The following is a 22,377-nucleotide window of genomic DNA, read 5'->3' on the forward strand; positions in this document are numbered from 1 at the left end:
GTAAGAATTAATGTTAGGTTTAGTGTTAGGTTTATGTCTAGGGTTAGGGTTAGTTTTAGTGTTAGGGTTAGAGTTTACGGTTAGTGTTAGGTATAGGGTTATTTTTAGTGTTATGATTAGGTTTAGGTGTAGAGTTTAGTGTTAGTGTGAGTGTTAGTGTTAGTGTTAGGATTAGGCTTAGAGGTTATAGTTAGGGTTAGTGTTAGGGTTAGGGTTAAAGCTTAGATTTAGATTTATCATCACATAAGGGTTAGTGTTAGGTTTAGAGGTTAGTGTTAATGTTATGTTTAGGGATACTGTTAGTGTTAGAGTTTAGGTTTAGTGCTAGCTTGAGTGTTAGGGTGATTGTTAGGGTTAGGTTTAGGGTTAAAGTTTAGGGTTAGGATTAGTTTTAGGGTTAGGCTTAATGTTAGGATTAGATGTTAGTGTTAGTGGTAGGGTTACAGTTAAGGTTAGGGTTAGTGTTAGCGTTTGTGTTATTGCTTAGGTATTAGGGAGAGAGTTAGGGTTAGGCTTTGGTTTATTGTTAGTATTACGGTTACAATTAGGTTTAGTGTTAGGGTTAGGTTTAGGTTTACGGTTAGTTTTAGGTTTAGGTTTAGGGTTGGGGTTAGGGGTTATGTGTTAGGGATAGGATTAGGGTTAGTGTTACAGTTAGGGTTAGGGTTAGCTTTATGGTTAGTTTTAGGTTTAGAGGTACGGTTAAGGTTAAGGGTTAAGTGTTAGGGGTAGGATTAGCGTTAGTGTTAGGGTTAGGGTTAGTATTATGGTTAGGTTTAGGGTTAGGTTTACAGTTAGGTTTAGGGTTATGGATAATGTTAGGGTTAGGGTTAGGCTTTAGGGTTAGCGTTAGTTTTAGGATTAGGGTTAAGGTTATGGTTAGAGGTTAGCATTAATTCAGTGTTAGAGCTTGTGGTTAGGGTTAGGGTTATGGTTAGGCTTAGTGTTTATGGTTAGTGTTAGGGTTATGGTTAGTGTTAGGGTTAACCTTAGGGTTAGGGTTAGAAGTATAGGTTAGGGTTATCGTTAGGGTTAGGGATAGTGTAATGTTTAGTTTTAGTTTTAGGGTTAGGTTTAGGGTTTGGGTTAGGGTTAGGTGTTAGGAATAGGGATAGAGTCAAGGTTAGTGTTAGGCTAAGGTTTAGGGTAAGGGTTAGTTTAACGGTGAGGTTTAGGTTTAGGAATAGTGTTAGGTTTTATGGCTATGGTTTTGGGTTAGTGTCAGGGTTAGGGTTAGATTTAGGGTTAGGCTTAGGGTTAGGGTTAGGCTTTGGTTTAGCTTTAGGTTTAGTTTTAGGGTTAGTGTTTGGGTTAAAATTTGGTTCAGTGTTAGGGTTAGGGTTAGGGTTAGGTTTAGGCTTATGGTGGGGTTTCGGGTTACGGTTAGGGTCACGTATTACACTCAGTGTTAGTGTTAGTTTAACGGGTAGGTTTAGGGTTAGGGGTTAGGGATTAATGTTAGGTGTAGTGTTAGTTTTATTGCTATCGTTAGGCTTAGGGATAGTGTTAGGGTTAGGGTTATGTTTAGGGTTATTGTTAGTGTTAGGGTTAGGTTTACGTGTAGAGTTTAGGGTTAGGGTTAGTGTTAGGGTTAGGCTTAGAGGTTATGTATAGGGTTAGTGTTAGTGTTAGGGTTGAAGCTTAGGTTTAGGTTTAGCATCACGGTTAGGGTTAGGGTTAAGTTTTGAAGTTAGTGTTAGGGTTATGTTTAAGGTTAGTGTTAGTGTTAGGGTTAGGTTTTGGATTAGGTTTAGAGCTATGTTTATGTTTATGGTTATTGTTTGGGTTAAGGATTGAATTAGGGTTAGGCTTAGGGTTAGGTTTAGGTATAGGTTCATGGTTAGGCTTTGGGTTATGGTTATGGTTAGTGTTAGGGTTATGGTTAGGTTAGGTTTAGGTTGAGGTTTAGGTTTAGGGTTAGTGTTAGGGTTAGAAGTTAGTTTTAATCGTAGGATTAGGTTTAACTTTAGGGATAGGTTTAGGATTAGGGTTAGTGTTAAAGGTTAGAGTTAGGGTTATTGTTAACATTAGGGTTAGGGTGAGTGTTAGGGTTAGGGTTAGAGGTTAGGGTAATGTTAAGGTTAGGTTTAGGTTTAGGATTAGGGGGTAGGGTTAGGGGTTAGGTGTTAGGTAGAGTGTTAGGGTTAGGCTTGTGTTACGGTTAGGGTTAGTATTACAATTATGTTTAGGGTTAGTGTTAGGATTAAGGTTAGAGTTTATAATTCGGCAAAGGCTTAGCGTTAGTGTTTTGGTTATGGTTAGGTTTTGGGTTAGGGTTAGGATTAGGGATAGTGTTAGGTTTAGTGTTATGGTTACAGGTTAGTGTTAAGTTTATGGTTAGGGTTAAGTTTAGTGTTAGGGTTAGGATTAGGTATTACTGTCAGGTTTAGGGTTTGTTTAAGTGGTAGTGTTAGGGTTTGGATTAGCGATTAATATTAGGTTTAGTGTTAGTTTTATGTTTAGGTTTAGGATTAGGTTTAGTGCTAGTGTTAGGGTTAGGTTGTGGGTTAGGGTTTAGGGTTAGGGTTGGGGTTATGGTTAGGGTTAGGGTTAGTGTTTGGGTTAGGATTAGGATTAGAATTTAGGTTTAGGCTTATGTTTAGGATTAGGGTTAGGTTTAGGTTCAGGGTTAGTGTTAGGGTTAGGTTTAGGGTTAGGTTTAGGGTTAGCGTTAAGGGTTAGTTGTTGGGGAGAGTGTTAGGGTTAGTGTTAGATTTCAGGGTTAGTTGTTAGGGAGAGTGTTTGGGTTAGGCTTCATGTTACTGTTAGGATTATGGTTACAATTAGATTAGTGATAGGGTTAGGGTTAGAGCTAGGGTTACGGTTAGGGTTATGGTTAGTGTTAAGGTTACAGTTAGGGTTTGGATGACAGGTATGTGTTAGGGGTAGGGGTAGGGTAGTGTTAGAGTTAGGGTTAAGGTTAGAGTTAGGGTTATGGTTAGGATTAGCTTTAGTGTTATGGTTAGGTTTAGGGTGTGGATTAGCATTAGCGTTAGGGTTAGGTTTAGGGTTAGGTTTAGGGGTCACATGTTAGGAATAGGTTTATGGTTAGGCTTTGGGTTATGGTTAGTGTTAGGGTTACAATTAGGTTAGGGTTAGTGTTAGGGTTAGTGTTTGTGTTAGATTTATGGTTAGTTTTAAGGTTAGCATTAGTGTTAGGTTTAAGGGTTAGGTGTTAAGGATAAGGTTGCAGTGAGGGTTAGGTTTAGGGTTGGGTTAGAGTTTAGGTTTAGGGTTAGGTTTTGGGTTAGTGTTAGGTTTAGGGTTATGATTAGAATTTAGGTTTATGGTTAGGTTTAGGGTTATGGTTATGGTTGTGGTTAGGGTTAGGTTTAGGTTTTTGGTTATTGTTAAGCTTTAGATGTTAGAGGGAGGGTTTTGGTTAGGCTTCGGGTTATGGTTAGGTTTTGGGTTACAATTAGGTTTAGTGTTAGGGTGAGGGTTATATTTAGGATTAGGGTTATTGTTAGGGATAGGGGTTAGGTATTATGGACAGAGTTAGAGTTAGTGTTAGAGTTAGGTTTAGAGTTATTGTTAGGTTTAGAGTTAGGTTTAGGTTGAGGGATAATGTTAGGTTTAGGGTTACGGTTCGGGTTAGGATAGCTTTAGGGTTAGTGTTAGGGTTAGTGTTTAGGGTTAGGGTGATGGTTAGGGTATTTTTAGGGTTAGGGTTATGTTGACGTTTATGGTTAGGTTTAGTGCTAGGGTTAGGGTTAGTATTAGGGTTACGTTTCGTGTTAGGGTTAGGGTTTGGGTTAGAGTTTAGTGTTAAGGTTAGGTTTAGGTTTTGTGTTAGTGTTAGGGTTAGGATTAGGGTTAGATATTAGGCTTAGAGTTAGGTTTAGGATTAGGGTTAGAGTTAGGTTTATGATTAGAATTTAGGGTTGTGTTAGGGGTACATATATGATTAGGGTTAGGGCTAGGTTTAGGGTTAGCGTTAGGTGTTAGCTGTTAGGGAAAGGGTTAGTGTTAGACTTCAGGTTACGTTTAGGTTTGTGGTTACTATGTGGTTTAGGCTTAGGTTTAGAGTTAGGTTTAGTGTTAAGGTTAGGGTTAGGGTTAGGTTTAGGGTTAGAGGTACGGGTTAGGGTTAGGGTTATGGTTAGGGTTAGGGTTAGGGTTATGGTTAGGGTTAGGGATATGGTTCGGTTTATGGTAAGGGTTAGGGTTACGTTTAGTGTTAGGGTTAGCGTTAGTGTTAGAGGTATGCATTAGGGTTAGGTTTAGGTTTAGGATTAGAGTTAAGGTTACGGTTAGGCATAGAAGTTATGTTTATGATTAGGGTTAGGGATAGGCTTAAAGCTTAGGTTTACGGTTAGTGTTAGTGCTAGGTTTAGAGGTTAGAGTTTGGGGTTAGCATTAGGGTTAGGGTTAGGCTTAGAGGCTATCGTTAGGGTTAAAGCTTTGGTTTATGGTTAGAGTTACAGTTAGGGTTAGCGTTAGGTTTAGAGGTTAATGTTAGTGTTAGGTTTAGCGTTAGTTTTTGTGTTAGAATTAGTGTTCGGTTTAGAGTTATGGTTAGGTTTAGGGTTAGGGTTAGGCTTAAGGTTAGGATTAGGGTTAGTGTTAGGGTTAGGGATAGGGTTAGGGTTATTCTTTGGGTAATGGTTAGGGTTAGGTTTATGGTTAAGTTTAGGGATAAGTTGAGATTTAGTGTTAAGGTTAGGGTTAGTGTGAGGGTTAGAGTTAGAAGTTAGGATTAGTGTTAGGTTTAGGTTTAGGGTTAGGTATAATTTAGGGTTAGGGTTAGATGTTAATGTAAGGATTATGTTGAGGGTTAGGGTTAAGCTTAGGGTTAGGTTTAGACGTATGTGTTAGAATTAGGTTTAGGCGTAGGGTTAGAGTTAGAGTTAGGGTTATGGTAGGTTTGGTTTAGGGTTAGGGCTTGGTATTACGGTCAGGGTTAGGGCTTGGTATTACGGTCAGGGTTAGGGTTAGTTTAAGGGGTAGGCTTAGGGATAGGTTTTTGTGTGAGGCTTAGGATTATGTTTACAGGTTAGCGTTAGGTTTAGTGTTACGGATAGTGTTAGAGATAAGGTTTAGTGGTAGGGTTAGTGATAGGGTTAGGGTTAGGATTAGAAGTTAGGTTAAGTGTTATGGTTATGGTTTGGGTTAGGGGTAGGGTTAATGTTAGCTTTAGTTTTAGGGGTTAGGTGTTAGCGATAGGGTTATCGTTAGACGTATGGGTTAGAATTAGGTTTAGTCGTAGGGTTAGAGTTAGGGTTAGGGTTAGGGTAGGTTTGGTTTAGGGTTAGGGCTTGGTATTACGGTCAGGATTATGGTTAGTTTAAGGGGTAGGGTTAGGGATATAGTTAGTGTGATGCTTAGGGTTATGTTTACAGGTTAGCGTTAGGTTTAGGGTTACAGATAGTGTTAGAGGTAAGGGTTAGTGGTAGGGTTAGTGTTAGGGTTAGGGTTAAGGTTAGGATTAGAAGTTAGGGTTGGGGTTATGGTTACGGTTCGGGTTAGGGGTAGCGTTATTGTTAGGTTTAGGGTTAGGGTTTAGTTGTTAGGGAGAGGGTTATGTTTAGGTTTCGGGTTACGATTAGTGTTAGGGTTATGATTAGGGTTAGTGTTAGTGTTAGGGTAAGAGTTAGGGTTACGGTGGGGTTTAGAGTTAGGTTTAGGTGTTAGGTGTTAGGGATAGGGTTAGGTTTAGGGTTAGGGTTAGGTTTACTTTTAGGTTTAGCATTACGGATATTGTTAGGGTAAGGGTTAGGTTTAGGTTTATGATCAGGTTTAGGCTTATGGTTAGAGGTTAGCGTTAGGTTTTGTGTTAGAGTTTAGGGTTAGAGATAGGGTTAGGGTTAGTCTTAGAGGTTATGGTTAGGTTAGTGTTAGGATTAGGGTTAAAGCTTACGTTAAGGTTTTGTGTTACTGTTAGGTTAGGGTTAGTTTTAGAGGTTAGTGTTAGGGTTAGGTTTAGTGTTAGAGTTATGGTTAGGTTTAGAGTTAGGTTTAGGTTTAGGTTTAGGGTTAGGGTTAGGGTTAGGGCTAGGGTTAGGGTTAGGGTTAGGATTAGGGTTAGGGTTAGGATTAGGGATAGGGTTACAGTTAGGCTTTGGCTTACGGTTAGTGTTATGGTTAGGGTTATGGTTAGAGATATGGGTTAGGGTTTGCATTAGGGTTAGGGTTAGGGTTATGCTAGGTTTAGGGATGGGGTTGGGGTTAGGTATTACAGTCAGGCTTAGGGTTAGTTTAAGGGGTAGGGTTACAGTTAGGGTTACGGTCAGGGTTACGATTAGGCTTAGAAATTACTGTTCCGGTTAGGGTTATTGTTAGGGTTAGATGTTTGTGTTAGGGTTAGGGTTAGGGTTAGGGTTAGGTTTAGGGTTAGGGTTAGGATTAGAAGTTAGTGTTTTGGTTAGGCTTAGAGGTTATATTTAGTGTTAGGGTTAGGGTTAAAGCTTAGCTTCACAGTTAGGTTTAGCGTTAGGGTTAAGGATAGTGTAAGGGTTAAGATTATGGTTACTGGTTAATTTTAGAGTTAGGCCAATGGTTAGGTTTAGGGTTAGGTTTAGGGTTAGGGTTAGGGTTAGTGTTAGGGTTAGAGTTTAGTGTTCTGTTTAGTGTAAGAGTTAGGGTTAGGTTTAGGGTTAGGGTTAGGCTTAGAGGTGTTGGTTAGGTTTAGGTTTAGGCTTAGGGTTAAATAGTAGGTTCAGGGTTTGGTTCAGGTTTACGGTTAGGGTTAGAAATAGGGTAAGGTTTAGGATAGGGTTAGTGGTTAGGTTTAGGTTTAAGATTACATTTAGTGCTAGGGATAAGTTTAGAGGTTAGTGTTAGTGTTAGGATTAGGGTTAGGTTTAGTGTTAGGGTTAGGGTTAAGGTTAGAGTTAGTGTTAGGGTTAGGTTTATGCTTAGGTTGTGGTTAGTGTTCGGGTTACAATTAGGTTCGGGTTAGGATCAGGGTTAGGGTTACATTTAGGTTTTGCGTTAGATTTAGCTTTGGGGTTATGGTTAGGGTTAGATTTAGTGGTTGGGTGTTAGGGATAGGGTTAAGGTTATGGTTATGGTTAGGGTTAGGGTATGGGTTAGCATTAGTTTTAGAGTTAGGGTTAGGGTTAGGGTTATTCTTAGGATTAGAATTTTGGGTTAGGTTTAGTGTTAGGGTTAGGTTTAGGGGTTAGGTGTTAGGGACACGGTTATGGTTATGGTTAGGTTTAGGGTTAGGTTTAGGGTTAGGTTTAGGGTTAGGTTTGGGTTAGGGTTTAGTTTTAGTGTTTGTTTTAGTGTTAAGTTTAGGGTTATGTTTAGGATTACAATTTATATTTGGGGTCGGGTTTGTTTTAGGTTACGTTTAAGGTTAGGGTTAGAGCTAGGTTTAGGGTTAGAGTTGGGGGTTAGGTGTTAGGTAGAGGGTTAGAGTTAGGCTTCCTTTTATGGTTCAGTTTAGTGTTATGATTAGGTTTAGGCTTAGGGTTGTGTTTAAGGTTAGGGTTTGGTTTAGAATTAGGGTTAGTTTTAGAGGTAGGGTTAGGGTTAGGATTAGGCGTTAGATGTTAGCGACAGGGTTAGGGTTAGGGTTAGTGTTAGATATTAAAGTCCGGCTTCAGGTTTTTTTAAGGGGTAGAGTTAGGGTTAGGGTAAGGGATTTATGTTGGGATTAGGGTTAAGGTTATGCTTATGTTTAGGGTTAGTGTTAGGATTAGAAGTTAGGCTTACTGGTAGGGTTAGGATTATGGTTACAGTTATGGTAAGGGTTAGTCTTAGGGTTAGGTTTAGGTTTTAGGTGTTAGCACAAGGCTTAAGTTTAGGCTTCGGATTATGGTTAGGGTTAGGATTAGGGTTAGTGTTAGTGTTAGGGTTAGTTTTAGTGTTAGTTTTAGGGTTAGGTTTAGTGTTAGAGTTCGGGGTTAGGTGTAGTGATAGGGTTAGGTTTAGGGTTAGGTTTACGGTGAGTGTTAGGGTTAGGGATAGTTTTAGGTTTAGAGTTAGGTTTTAGGGTTAGTGTTAGGGTTAAAGTTAGGGTTAGGGTTAGGTTTAGGGTTAGAGTTTAGCTTTATGGTTAGGGTAGGGTTAGGGTTAGCGTTTGTGTTAGGTAAGGGTTAGGGTTATGGTTAGGGTTATGATTAGGGTGAGGATTAGAGGTTAGGTGTTAGGAAGAGGTTTAGGGTTAGGCATTGGGTTAGGGTTAGGGTTAGCATTACGATTAGGTTTAGTGTTAGTATTAGGGTTAGATTTAGGGTTAATGTTAGTGTTAGGGTTAGGCTTAGGGCTAGGCGTTAGGTGTTAGGGATAGTGTTAAGGTTAGTTTTAGGTTTAGGGTTAGGGATACTGTTAGGTTTAGTGTTAGGTTTAGGGTTAGATTTAGGTTTAGGTTTATGGTTAGGATTTTATTTAGGGTTAGGGGTAATGTTAGGATTAGAAGTTAGGGTTAGAGTTAGGGTTAGGATTAGGTTTAGGGTTAGGTTTAGGTATTAGGTGTTAGTGTTAAGCTTGGTGTTAGGGTTGGGCATATGTTTAGAGGTTAGCTTTAGGTTTATGGGTAGGGTTAGGGTTAGGGTTATGCTCAGGGTTAAAGTTTAAGGTTAGGAATAAGGTGAGGGTTTGAAGTTTGGTTCAGTGTTAGTGTTAGGGTTACTGTTAGGGTTAGTGTTAGGGTTAGAGGTTAGTTTTAGGTTTAGAGTTAGCTTTAGGGTTAAGGTTAGGGTTAGGTTTAGGTTTAGGGTTAGAGGCACGGGTTAGGGTTAGGGTTATGGTTAGGGTTACGGTTGTGGTTAGGTTTAGGGTAAGGATTAGGGTTACATTCAGGTTTAGGGTTAGCATTAGTGTTAGAGGTATGCATTAGGGTTTGGGTTAGGGGTAGGGTTAGGCTTAGGTTTATGGTAGCTTTAGGGTTAGGGTTAGTGATAGAGGTTACTGTTAAGGTTACGGTTGTGTGTACAGTGAGCGTTAGGGTAGGGTTAGAAGTAAGGGTTAGGGTTAGGTTTAGGGTTAGGGTTAGGTTTAGGGATAGTGTTATGGTAGGTTTAAGGTCAGTGTTAGAGTTACCTTAAGGGGTCGGGTTAGGGTTAGGGTTAGGGATTAATGTTAGGTTTAGTGTTAGGTTTTTGGTTTGTGTTAGGGTTAAGGTTATTGTTAGGGTTAGGGTTAGAGTTTCGGATTAGGGTTAGGTTTAGGGTTAGTGTTATGGTTTGGGGTAGCTTTAGGGTTAAATATTAAGGTTAGGGTTACGTTTAGGGTTAGGGTTATGTTTAGGGTTAGGATTAGAATTTAGGGTTAGAGTTAGGTTTAGAGTTAGGGTTACAGTTATGGTTAGGGTTAGGGTTAGGTTTAGGTTTAGTGTTAGGTGTTAAATGTTAGGAAAAGGGTAAAGGTTTGGCTTTGGGTTAGGGTTAGGTTTAAGGTTAGTGTTTAGGTATTTGGGATAGAGTTAGCATTAGGGTTAGGGTTAGGGTTAGGGTTAGGTTAAGGTTTAGGGTTAGGGATAGTGTTAGGTTTAAGTTTAGGTCTATGGTGAGGGATAATGTTAGGGTTAGGGTTAGGTTTCGGGTTAAATTTAGGGTTACAGTTTAGTTTTAGGGTTAGGTTTAAAGTTCAGGTTAGTGTTAGGGTTAGGTTTAGGATTACAATTTATGATTGGGGTAGGGTTAGTTTTAGGGTTACGTTTAAGTTTAGTGTTAGGGCTAGGTTTAGGGTTAGAGTTTCTTTTTAGTGTTAGGTTTAGGGATAAGTTTAGGGTTAGGGTTAGGTTTAGCATTACAATTTATAGTTGGAGTAGGGTTAGTTTTAGGGTTATGTTTAAGGTTAGGGTTAGGGATAGGTTTAGGGTTAGAGTTAGGGTTTAGGTGTTAGGGAGAGTGTTAGAGTTAGGCTTCCAGTTTCGGTTAAGTTTAGAGTTACGATTACGTTTAAGCTTAGGGTTGTGTTTAGAGTTAGGGTTAGGTTTAGCATTAGTGTTAGCTTTAGAGGTAGGGTTAGGGTTAGTGTTATTGGTTACTTGTTAGTGACAGGGTTAGGGTTAGGGTTAGTGTTAGGTATTACAGTCAGGCTTCGGGTTAGTTTAAGGGGAAGAGTTAGGGTTATGTTAAGGGATTAATGTTAGGTTTAGGGTTAGGATTATGATTAGGGTTAGGGTTAGGGTTAGGATTAGAATTTATGATTAGCGGGATGTTTAGGATTATGGCTAAAGTTACTCTTATGGTTACTGTTTGGCTTAGGGTTATTGTTTAGGGTTTAGCGTGAAGCTTAAGGTTAGGCTTAAGATTATGTTTAGGGTTAGGGTTACAATTAGCTTTAGGATAAGGCTTAGGGTTAGCGTTAGTGTTAGGATTAGTTTTATTGTTAGTTTTACGGTTTGGTTTATCATTAGGGTTATGGGTTAGGTGTTAGGGATAGGGTTTGGCTTAGCGTTAGGCTTATGGTTAGGCTTAGTGTTAGGGATAGTGTTAGGTTTAGAGTTAGGGTTTAGGTTTAGTGTTAGGGTAAGGGTTAGGGTTGGGGTTATGATTAGGGTGAGGATTAGAGGTTAGGTGTTAGGAAGAGTGTTAGGGTTAGACTTTGGTTGGGTAAGGGTTAGTGTTAGCGTTACGATTAGGTTTAGTGTTAGGGTTAGGTTCAGTTTTAAGCTTAGTTTTAGAGTTAAGGTTAGGGGTTAGGTGTTAGCGATAGTGTTAGGGTTAGTGTTACATTTAGGGTTAGGTTTAGGGTTAGGGTTAGGGTTTAGTAAGGGTTCGAGTTAGTTTTAGGTTTAGGTTTATAGTTAGGGTTAGGGTTAGGGTTAGGGTAGTGTTAGGATTAGAGTTTAGTTTTAGGGTTAGGGTTAGAATTAGGTTTAGGGTTAGGGTTAGGTGTTAGGTGTTAGCGTTAATGTTAGGGTTAGGGTTGGTCTTATGGTTAGAGGTTAGCGTTAGGTTTATGAGTAGGGTTAGAGTTAGGGTTATTGTCAGGGTTAGAGTTAAAGGTTAGGATTAAGGTTAAGGGTAGAAGTTTGGTTTAGTGTTAGGGTTAGGGTTAGTGTTAGGGTTAGAGGTTAGTTTTAGATTTAGTGTTAGGTTAAGGGTTAAGGTTAAGGTTAGGGTTAGGTTTAGGTCTAGATGTATGGGTTAGGGTTAGTGTTAGGTTTAAGGTTAGGGTTAGGGTTATGGTTAGGTTTAGGGTTAGGTTTAGCATTTGTTTCAGAGGTATGGGTTAGGGTTAGGTTTAGGGTTAGGGTTAGGTTTAGGATTACAATTTATGCTTGGGGTAGGGTTAGCTTTAGTGTTACTTTTAAGGTTAGGTTTAGGGCTAGGTTTAGGGTTAGAGTTTAGTTTTAGTGTTAGGTTTGGTGTTAAGTTTAGGGTTAGGGATAGGTTTAGGATTTCAATTTATTGTTGTGGTAGGTTTAGTTTTAGGTTATGTTTAAGGTTAGGGTTAGGGCTAGGTTTAGGGTTAGAGTTAGTGGTTAGGTGTTAGGGAGAGCGTTAGAGTTAGGATTCAATTTACGATTAAGTTTAGGGTTACGATTAGGTTTAGGCTTAGGGTTGTGTTTAAGGTTAGGGTTAGGTTTAGAATTGGGGTTAGGATTAGAGTTAGGGTTAGGGTTAGGATTAGGCATTAGGTGTTAGCGTTAAGGTTAGGGTTAGGGTTGGGCTTATAGTTAGAGGTTTGCATTAGGTTTATGGGTAGTGTTAGGGTTAGGGTTATGTTCAGGGTTAGAGTTTAAAGTTAGGATTAAGGTTAGGGTTTGAAGTTTGTTTAAGTTTTAGTGTTAGGGTTACTCTTTGGGTTAGTGTTAGTGTTAGAGGTTAGTTTTAGGTTTAGAGTTAGGTTTAGTGTTAAGTTTAGTGTTAGGGTTAGCTTTAGGGTTAGAGGTATGGGTTAGGGTTAGGGTTATGGTTAAGGTTAGGGTTTTGGTTAGGTTTAGGGTAAGGGTTAGGGTTACGTTTAGCGTTAGGGTTAGCGTTAGTGTTAGAGGTATGCTTTAGGGTTAGGGTTAGTTTTTGGGTTAGTTTTACATTTATGGTAGCTTTAGGGTTAGGGTTAGTGATAGAGGTTACTGTTAAGGTTATGGTTGTGTGTACAGTCAGGGTTAGGGTAGGGTTAGAAGTAAGGGTTAGCGTTAGGTATAGGGGTAGTTTTAGGTTTAGGGAAAGTGTTACGGTAGGTTTAAGGTCAGTGTTAGAGTTACCTTAAGGGGTCGGGTTAGGGTTAGGGTTAGGGATTAATGTTAGGTTTAGGGTTAGGTTTTTGGTTCGTGTTAGGGTTAAGGTTATTTTTAGGGTTAGGGTTAGAGTTTAGGATTAGGGTTAGTTTTAGGGTTATGTTAGGGTTAGATTTATGGGTAGAATTTAGGTTTAGGGTTAGGTTTAGAGGTAAGGTTATGGTTAGGGTTAGGGTTAGGTTTAGGGTTACTGTTAAGCTTTAGATGTTAGGCGGAGGGTTTTGTTTAGGCTTCAGGTTATGGTTAGGTTTTGGGTTACAATTGGGTTTAGTGTTATTGTGAGGGTAGGATTTAGGATTAGGGTTATGGTTAGGGATATGGGTTATGTGTTATGGACAGAGTTAGAGTTAGTGTTAGAGTTAGGTTTAGTGTTATTGTTAGGTTTAGAGTTAGGTTTAGGGTTACGGGTGGGTTAGGATAGGTTTAGGGTTAGTGTTAGGGTTAGTGTTTAGGGTTAGGATGATGGTTAGGTTATTTTTAGGGTTAGGGCTATGTTGAGGTTTATGGTTAGGTTTAGTGTTAGGGTTAGGGTTAGTGTTAGGGTTAGGTTTCTTGTTAGGGTTAGTGTTTGGGTTAGAGTTTAGTGTTAAGGTTAGGTTTAGGTTTTGTTTTAGTGTTAGGGTTAGGATTAGGGTTAGATATTAGGCTTAGAGTTAGGTTTAGGTTTAGGGTTAGGGTTAGGTTTATGATTAGAATTTAGGGTTGTGTTAGGGATACATATATGATTAGGGTTAGGGCTAGGTTTAGGGTTAGCATTAGGTGTTAGCTGTTAGGGAAAGTGCTAGTGTTAGACTTCAGGTTACGTTTAGGTTTGGGGTTACGATGTGGTTTAGATTTAGGTTTAGGGTTAGGGTTATGTTTATGGTTAGTTTCAGGGTTAGGTTTAGGGCTCGGGTTAGGGGTTAGGTGTTAGGTGTATGGCTAGTGTTAGGGTTAGGGTTAGAGTTAGAGTTAGGTTTATGGTTAAATTTAGGGTTACGGGTAGTGTTAGTGTTAAGCTTAGGGTTAGGGTTAGGGTTAGGTTTAGGATTAGAGTTAGGGTTACGGTTAGGCTTAGAGGTTGTGGTTAGGGTTAGGGTTAGGGATAGGGTTAAAGCTTAGGGTTACAGTTAGTGTTAGTGCTAGGTTTAGAGGTTAGAGTTTGGGGTTAGCATTAGGGTTAGGGTTAAGCTTAGAGGTTATGGTTAGGGTTAAAGCTTAGGTTTATGGTTAGAGTTACAGTTAGGGTTAGCGTTAGGTTTAGAGGTTAATGTTAGTGTTAGGTTTAGCGTTAGTGTTTGTGTTAGAATTTGTGTTCGGTTTAGAGTTATGGTTAGGTTTAGGGTTAGGGTTAGGCTTAAGGTTGGAATTAGGGTTAGTGTTAGGTTTAGGGATATGGTTAGGGTTAGTCTTTGGGTAATGGTTAGGGTTAGGTTTATGGTTAAGTTTAGGGTTAAGTTGAGATTTAGGATTAGGGTTAGGGTTAGGGTTAGGGTTGGGGTGAGGGTTAGGGTTAGAAGTTAGGATTAGTGTTAGGTTTAGGTTTAGGGTTAGGTATAATTTCCGGTTAGGGTTAGATGTTAAGGTAAGGGTTATGTTTCGGGTTAGGGTTAAGCTTAGGGTTAGATTTAGACGTATGGGTTAGAGTTAGGTTTAGGTGTAGGGTTAGAGTTAGGGTTAGGGTTATGGTAGGTTTGGTTTAGGGTTAGGGCTTGGTATTACGGTCAGGGTTAGGGTTAGTTTAATGGGTAGGCTTAGGGATAGGATTAGTGTGGGGCTTAGGATTATGTTTACAGGTTAGTGTTAGGTTTAGGGTTACTTATAGGGTTAGTGTTAGGGTTAGGGTTAGGGTTAGGGTTAGGGTTAGAAATTAGGGTAAGTGTTATGGTTATGGTTCAGGTTAGGGGTAGGGTTAATGTTAGCTTTAGTTTTAGGGGTTAGGTGTTAGTGATAGGGTTATGGTTAGACGTATGGTTTAGAATTAGGTTTAGCTGTAGGGTTCGAGTTAGGCTTAGGGTTAGGGTAGGTTTGGTTTAGGGTTAGGGCTTGGTATTATGGTCAGGGTTATGGTTAGTTTAAGGAGTAGGGTTACAGATACGGTTAGTGTGAGGCTTAGGGTTATGTTTATAGGTTAGCATTAGGTTTAAGGTTACAGATAGTGTTAGAGGTAAGGGTTAGTGGTAGGGTTAGTGTTAGGGTTAGGGTTAGGGTTAGGATTAGAAGTTAGGGTTAGGGTTAGGGTTACGGTTCAGGTTAGGGGTAGGGTTAGTTTTAGGTTTAGGTTTAGGGGTTAGTTGTTAGGAAGAGGGTTATATTTAGGTTTCGGGTTACGATTAGTTTTAGAGTTATGATTAGATTTAGGGTTAGGGTTAGGGTTAGTGTTAGTGTTAGGGTCAGAGTTAGGTTTACGTTTGGGTTTAGAGTTAGGTTTAGGTGTTAGGTGTTAGGCATAGGGTTAAGTTTATGGTTAGGGTTAGGTTTACTTTCAGCTTTAGCATTACGGATAGTGTTAGGGTTAGTGTTTAGGGTAAGGTTAGATTTAGGTTTATGATCAGGTTTAGGCTTATGGTTAGAGGTTAGCATTAGGGTTTGTGTTAGAGTTTAGTGTTAGAGACAGGGTTAGGTTAGTCTTAGAGGTTATGGTTAGGTTAGTGTTAGGATTAGGGTTAAAGCTTACGTTTAGGGTTTGTGTTACAGTTAGGTTAGGGTTAGGTTTAGAGGTTAGTGTTAGGGTTAGGTTTAGTGTTAGAGTTAGGGTTCGGTTTAGAGTTAGGTTTAGGTTTAGGTTTAGGGTTAGGGTTAGGGTTATGGTTAGGGTTAGGATTAGGGTTAGGATTAGGGTTAGGGTTAGGGTTAGGGATAGGGTTACATTTAGGCTTTGGCTTATGGTTAGTGTTATGTTTAGGGTTATGGTTAGAGATATGGGTTAAGGTTTGCGTTAGGGTTAGGTTTAGGGTTATGCTAGGTTTGGGGTTGGGGTTATGGTTAGGTATTTACTGTCAGGCTTAGGGTTAGTTTAAGGGGTAGGGTTACAGTTAGGGTTATGGTCAGGGTTACGATTAGGCTTAGAGATTACTGTTCCGGTTAGGGTTATGGTTAGGGTTAGTTTTACAGTTAGGTTAGATGTTTGTGTTAGGGTTAGGGTTAGGGTTAAGTTTTGGGTTATGGTTAGTGTTAGGATTAGAAGTTAGTGTTAGGGTTAGACTTAGAGGTTATGGTTAGTGTTAGGTTTAGGGTTAAACCTTAGCTTCACGGTTAGGGTTAGCGTTAGGCTTAAGGATAGCGTAAGGGTTAAGATTAGGGTTACTGGTTAATTTTAGGGTTAGGGCTACGGTTAGGTTTAGTGTTAGGTCTAGGGTTAGGGTTAGGGTTAGGTTTAAAGTTTAGTCTTCTGTTTAGTGTAAGACTTAGGGTTAGGTTTAGGGTTAGGGTTAGGCTTAGAGGTGATGGTTAAGTTTAGGTTTAGGCTTAGGGTTAAATATTAGGTTCAGGTTTTGGTTCAGGTTTAGGGTTAGGGTTAGAAATAGGGTAAGGTTTAGGATTAGGGTTAGTGGTTAGTTTTAGGGTTAAGATTACAGTTAGTTCTAGGGATAAGTATAGAGGTTAGTGTTAGTGTTATGATTAGGGTTAGATTTAGTGTTAGGGTTAGGGTTAAGGTTAGAGTTAGAGTTAGGGTTAGGTTTATGCTTAGGGTGTGTTTAGTGTTCGGGTTACAATTAGGTTCGGGTTAGGGTTACGTTTAGGTTTTGCGTTAGATTTAGCTTTGGGGTTATGGTTAGGGTTAGATTTAGTGGTTGGGTTTTAGGGATAGGTTTAAAGTTATGGTTATGGTTAGGGTTAGGGTTTGGGTTATGGTTAGTTTTAGAGTTAGGGTTAGGGTTACAGTTATTCTTAGGATTAGAATTTTGGGTTAGGTTTAGTGTTAGGGTTAGGTTTAGGGGTTAGGTGTTAGGAATACGGTTATGGTTATGTTTAGGTTTAGGGTTAGGTTAGGGTTAGTTTTAGGGTTAGGTTAGGGTTACAGTTAGGGTTAGGATTAGAATTTATGGTTAGGGTTAGTGTTAGGTTTAGGTTTATGGGTTAGGGTTAGTGTTAGGCTTATTGTTAGAGGTTGGCGTTAGGTTTAAGTTTAGGCTTAGGATAAGAGTTAAAGGTTAGTATTAGGGTTACGATTACAGTTAGAGTTTAGGGTTAGTTTTAGGTTAAATGTTAGGATTATGGTTTGGTTTAGGTTTAGAGTTAGAGTTCAACGTTATGGTTAGGTTTAGGGTTAGGGTTACTATAAGGGTTAGCCTTAGGTTTAGGGTTAGGGTTAGGGTTAGTGTTAGGGTTATGATTAAGGTTAGGATTAGGGGTTAGGTGTTAGGGAGAGGTTTAGGGTTAGGCTTTGTGTTACGGTTAGGATAGATTTTAGATTAGTTTTAGGGTTAGGGTTAGGGCTAGGTTTAGCTTTAGGTTTAGGGTTAGTGTTATGGTTAGAAGTTAGGTTTAGTGTTAGGGTTAGTGTTAGGATTAGGGTTAGAGTTAGGTTTCTGTTTAGAGGTTAGCATTTGTTATAGCGTTAGAGTTAGTGTTAGGGTTAGGGTTTGGGTTAGACTTAGCAGTTATGGTTATGGTTATGGTTATGGTTATGGTTAGGGTTAAAGCTGAGGTTCACTGTTACGGTTATGATTAGGGTTAAGATTACAGTTTGGTTCATGATTACATGTTATTGTTAGGATTAGGTTTAGGGTTAGGGTTAGTGTTAGAGTTATGGGTTAGGTTTCGGGTTAGGTTTATTTTTATGGTACGTTTAGTGTTAGGGTTAGTGTTAGAGTTTAGAGTTAAGGTTAGGGTTGTGGTTATGGTCTGGGTTAGGGTAGGGTTAGAAGTAAGGGTAAGGTTTATGTTTAGGAGTTGTGTTAGGGTTAGTGATGGTGTTATGGTACATTTAGGGTTAGGGTTTGGGTTAGGTATTATCATCAGTGTTAGGGTTATTTTAAGGCATGGAGTTAAAATTAGGGTTAGGGATTAATGTTAAGTTTAGGGTTAGGTTTATGGTTATGGTTAGGGTTAGGGTTAGAGTTTAGGATTAGGGTTAGGTTTAGGGTTAGTGTTAGGGTTAGGTTTAGGTTTAGGGTTAGGTTAGGTTTATGGTAAGGTTTAGTGTTAGGGTTACGGTTAGGGTTAGGGCTAGGTTTAGGTTTAGACTTAGTGGTTAGGTGTTCGGTAGAGGGTTAGTGTTAGGCCTCGGGTTACGGTTAGTTTTAGGGTTATGGTTAGGTATAGGCTTAAGGTTAAGTTTATGGTTAGTGTTAGGTTTAGGTTTAGGGTTAGGGTTAGGGTTAAGGTTAGTGGTAGGTTTAGGGGTCGAGGTTAAGGTAAGGGTTAGGGTTAGGTTAGGTTTACGGATAGCTTGAGGGTTAGGGTTAGGGTTTAGGGTTAGGGTTAGGGTTAATGTTATGATTAGGGCTAGGGTTAGGTTGAGGTTTAGGGTTTGGGTTAGGGTTAGGGTTAGGGTTAGGGTTAGGGTTAGGGTTAGGTTTAGGGTTAGTTGTATGGGTTAGGGTTAGGGTTTGTGTTATGGTTGTTGTTAGAGTTAAAGGTTTGGATTAAGGTTAGGGTTAGATGTTTGGTTTAGTGTTACTGTTAGGGTTAGGGTTAGTGTTAGGTTTAGAGGTTAGGGTTAGGTTTAGAGTCAGGTTTAGGGTTAAGGTTAGGGTTAAGTTTAGGTTTATTTTTAGAAGTATGGGTTAGAGTTAGGGTTTGGTTTAGTTTTAGAGTTAGGTTATGGTTAGGTTTAGGGTTAGGTTTTGGATTAGAAGTTAGAGTTAGTGGTATGGTTAGGATTATGTTTACGGTTAGGGTTAGGGTTAGTGTTAGGTTTAGGGTTAGGGGTTAGAGGTTAGAGAGATGTTTAAGGTTAGGCTTCGGATTATGCTTTAGGGTCAGGGTTACAATTAGCTTTAGTGTTAGGCTTAGGGTTAGGGTTAGGGTTAGTGTTAGGGTTATTTTTAGTATTAGTTTTCGGGTTAGGTTTAGCGTTAGGGTTATGGGTTAGGTGTTAAGGATAAGGTTAGGGTCAGGGTTAGGTATACGGTTAGAGTTAGGCTTAGGGTTAGGATTAGGCTTAGTGTTAGTGTTAGGGTAAGGGTTAGGGTTAGGCTTAAAGTTAGGGTTATGATTAGCAGTAGGATTAGAGGTTAGGTGTTAGGAAGAGGGTTAGGGTTAGGCTTTGGGTTAGGTTTAGCGTTACGATTAGGTTTAGTGTTAGGGTTAGTGTTAGATTTAGGGTTAGTTTTAGAGTTAGGGTTAGGTTTAGGGTTAGGTGTTAGTTGTTAGGGATATTTTCAGTGTTAGTGTTAGTTTAGGGTTCTGGTTAGGGTTAGTGTTCTGGTTAGGGTTACGGTTAGGGTGAGAGTTATGTTTAGGGTTAGTTTTAGGTTTATATTTATGGTTATGGTTAGAGTTAGGGGCAGAGGTATTGTTAGGATTAGAATTTAGGTTTAGAGTTAGGTTATGGTTATGGTAATGGTTAGGGTAAGAGTTATGGTTAGGGTTAATTTTAGGTTTAGGATTATAATTACGTTTAGGTTTAGTGTTATGGGTAGTTTTAGGAATACAATTTAGGGTTAGGGTTAGGATTAGGTTTAGGGTTAGGGTTAGGTGTTAGGTGTTACTGTTAAGGTTAGGGTTAGGGTTAGGCTTATGGTTAGAGGTTAGCACTAGCTTTAGGGTTAGGGTTAGGATTAGGATTATGGTCAGGGTTAGTGTTAAAGTTTAGGATTTAGGTTAGGGTTAGATGTTTGTTTTAGTGTTAGTATTAGAGTTAGTGTTAGGGTTAGAGTTAGGCTTTTTTAGGTTTAGAATTAGGTTTAGGGTTAATGTTAGGGTTAGGGTTAGGTTTAGGTTTAGATGTACGGGTTAGGGTTAAGGTTAGGGTTAGGATTAAGTTTAGGGTTATTTTTAGGTTTAGGGTTGGTGTTATTTATAGGGTAAGGGTTAGCATTAGTGTTAGAGGTATGGGTTAGTGTTAGTGTTAAGGTTAGAGTTAGGTTTATGGTAGGTAAAAGGTTCAGGTTAGTGAAAGAGCTTAGTTTTAAGTTTATGGTTGTGGTTAGGGTCAGAGTTAGTGTAGGTTTAGAAGTAAGGTTTAGGTTTAGGTTTAGGGGTAGGGTTAGGTTCAGGGATAGTGTTATGGTAGGTTTAAGGTCAGTGTTAGGGTTAGTTTAAGAGGTAGGGTTAGAATTATGGTTAGGGATTAATGTTAGGTTTAGGGTTAGGTTTATTGTTTGTGTTAGGGTTAGTGTTAGTGTTAGTGTTAGGGTTAGGGTTAGAGTTTAGGATTAGGGTTAGGTTTAGGGTTAGTGTTAGGGTTAAGGTTAGGTGTAGGGTTAAATTTTAGGGTTAGGGTTACATTTAGGGTAGTGTTATTTTTAGGGTTAGGATTAGAATTTAGGTTTAGAGTTAGGTTTAGAGTTACGGTTACGTTTACGTTTAGCGTAAGGGTTAAGTTTAGGTTTAGGGTTAGGTGTTAAATGTTGGGAAGAGGGTAATGCTTAATCTTCAGGCTAGGGTTAGGCTTAGGGTTAGGTTTTAGGTATTAGGGGTAGAGTTAGCATTAGGATTAGGGTTAAGGTTAGGGTTAGGTTTAGGGTAAGGATTAGGGTTAGAAATAATGTTAGGTTTAGGTTTAGGTTTAGGGTGAGGGATAATGTTAGGGTTAGGGTTAGGTTTAGGGTTAGGTTTAGGGTTACAGTTTAGTTTTAGGGTTAGGCTTAAGGTTCAGTTTATTGTTAGGGTTAGGTTTAGGATTACAATTTATGGTTCGGATAGGGTTAGTTTTAGGGTTATGTTTAAGGTTTGGGTAAGGGCTAGGATTAGGGTTAGAGTTTAGTTTTAGGGTTAAATTTAGGGTTAGGGTTCGGTTTAGCATTAAATTTATAGTTGGGATAGTGTTAGTTTTAGGGTTACGTTTATGGTTAGGGTTAGGGCTAGGTTTAGGGTTAGAGTTAGGTGTTAGGTGTTAGAGAGAGCGTTAGCGTTAGGCTTCTGGTTATGGTTAAGTTTAGGGTCATGATTAGGTTTAGGCTTAGGGTTGTGTTTAAGGTTAGGGTTAGGTTTAAGATTAGGGTTACATTTAGAGGTAGGGTTAGGGTTTGGTTTAGGAGTTAGGTGTTAGCGACAGGGTTAGGGTTAGAATTAGAAGTTAGGGTTAGTGGTAGGGTTAGGATTATGGTTAAGCTTATGGTTAGGGTTACTGTTAGGGTTAGGGTTAGGGGTTAGGGGTTTGTGGTTAGTGAGAGGCTTAAGGTTAGGCTTCTGATTACGGTTAGGGTTAGGTTTACGATTAGCTTTAGGATAAGGTTTAGGGCTAGGGTTAGTGTTAGGGTTAGTTTTAGTGTTACTTTTACGGTTAGGTTTATCGTTAGGGTTATGGGTTAGGTGTTAGGGATAGGATTGGGCTTAGGTTTAGGCTTATGGTTAGGCTTAGGGTTAGGGATAGTGTTAGGTTTAGAGTTAGGGTTAGTGTTAGGCTAACGGTTAGGGTTAGGTTGGGGTTATGATTAGGGTGAGGATTAGAGGTTAGGTGTTAGGAAGAGGGTTAGTGTTAGGCTTTGGGTTAGGGTTAGGGTTAGCATTACAATTAGGTTTAGTCTTAGGGTTAGGGTTAGATTTAGGGTTAGTTTTAGAGTTAGAGTTAGAGTTAGGGTTAGGGTTAGGGGATAGGTGTTAGCGATAGTGTTAGTGTTATGTTTAGGGTTAGGGTTAGGGTTGTGGTTATTGTTAGAGTAGGGTTAGGTTTAGGGTTAAGTAAGGGTTCGGGCTAGTTTTAGGTTTAGGTTTGTGGTTAGGGTTAGGGTTAGGGTTAGGGATAGGGTAGTGTTTGGATTAGAATTTAGGTTTAGGGTTAGGGTTAGGATTAGGTTTAGGGTTAGGGGTAGTTGTTAGGTGTTCACGTTAACGTTAGGGTTAGGGTTGAGCTTATGGTTAGAGGTTAGCGTTAAGTTTATGGGTAGGGTTAGAGTTAGGGTTATTGTCAGGGTTAAAGTTAAAGGTTAGGATTAAGGTTAAGGGTAGAAGTTTGGTTTAGTGTTAGTGTTAGGGTTAGAGGTTAGTTTTAGATTTAGAGTTAGGTTTAGTGTTAAGGTTAGTGTTAGGGTTAGGTTTAGGGTTAGAGGTATGGGTTAGGGTTAGTGTTAGGTTTAAGGTAAGGGTTAGGGTTATGGTTAGGTTTAGGTTTAGGGTTAGTGTTAGTTTTAGAGGTATGGGTTAGGGTTAGTGTTAGGTTTATTGTTAGGGTTAGGTTTAGGATTACAATTCATGGTTGGGGTAGGGTTAGTTTTAGGGTTATGTTTAAGGTTAGATTTAGGGCTAGGTTTAGGGTTAGAGTTAGGGTTAGGTGTTCGGGAGAGGGTTAGAGTTAGGCTTCCATTTATGGTTAAGTTTAGTGTTACGATTAGGTTTAGGCTTAGGGTTGTGTTTAAGGTTAGGGTTAGGTTTAGAATTAAGGTTAGGTTTAGAGGTAGTGTTAGGGTTAGGATTAGGCATTAGGTGTTAGTGACAGGGTTAGGCTTAGAGTTAGTGTTAGATATTACAGTCTGGCTTCAGGTTTTTTTAAGGGGTAAAGTGAGGGTTAGGCTAAGGGATTTATGTTAGGTTTAGGGTTAAGGTTATGGTTAGGTTTAGGGTTAGTGTTAGGATTAGAAGTTAGAGTTACTGGTAGGGTTAGGATTATGGTTACAGTTATGGTAAGGGTTAGTGTTAGGTTTAGGTTTAGGTTTTAGGTGTTAGCACAAGGCTTAAGGTTACGCTTCGGATTATGGTTAGGGTTAGGGTTATGATTAGCTTTCAGGTAAGCCTTAGGGTTAGTGTTAGTGTTAGTTTTTTTTTTTTTTTTTTTTTGTTTTTTTTTTGTTGTTTTGTTTTGTTTTTTGTCTTTTTCGTTTTTATCGGTACCAGGGATCGAACTCATGACTGCCTGCTTGCAAGGCAGGTGCTTATGCCACTAAGCTAAATCCCCAGCCCCTAGTGTTAGTTTTAGTGTTAGTTTTAGGGTTAGGTTTAGTGTTAAGAGTTCGGGGTTAGGTGTAGTGATAGGGTTAGGTTTACGGTGAGTGTTAGGGTTAGGGATAGTGTTAGGTTTAGAGTTAGGTTTTAGGGTTAGTGTTAGGGTTAAGGTTAGGGTTAGGGTTAGGTTTAGTGTTAGAGTTTAGCTTTATGGTTAGGGTAAGGTTAGGGTTAGCGTTAGTGTTAGGTAAGGGTTAGGGTTATGA

The sequence above is a fragment of the Cavia porcellus genome, unplaced genomic scaffold, assembly GCF_034190915.1.
Source record: "Cavia porcellus strain 051 isolate PalLab524CR breed Dunkin Hartley unplaced genomic scaffold, mCavPor4.1 scaffold_41, whole genome shotgun sequence".
Taxonomy (NCBI): Eukaryota; Metazoa; Chordata; class Mammalia; order Rodentia; family Caviidae; genus Cavia; species Cavia porcellus.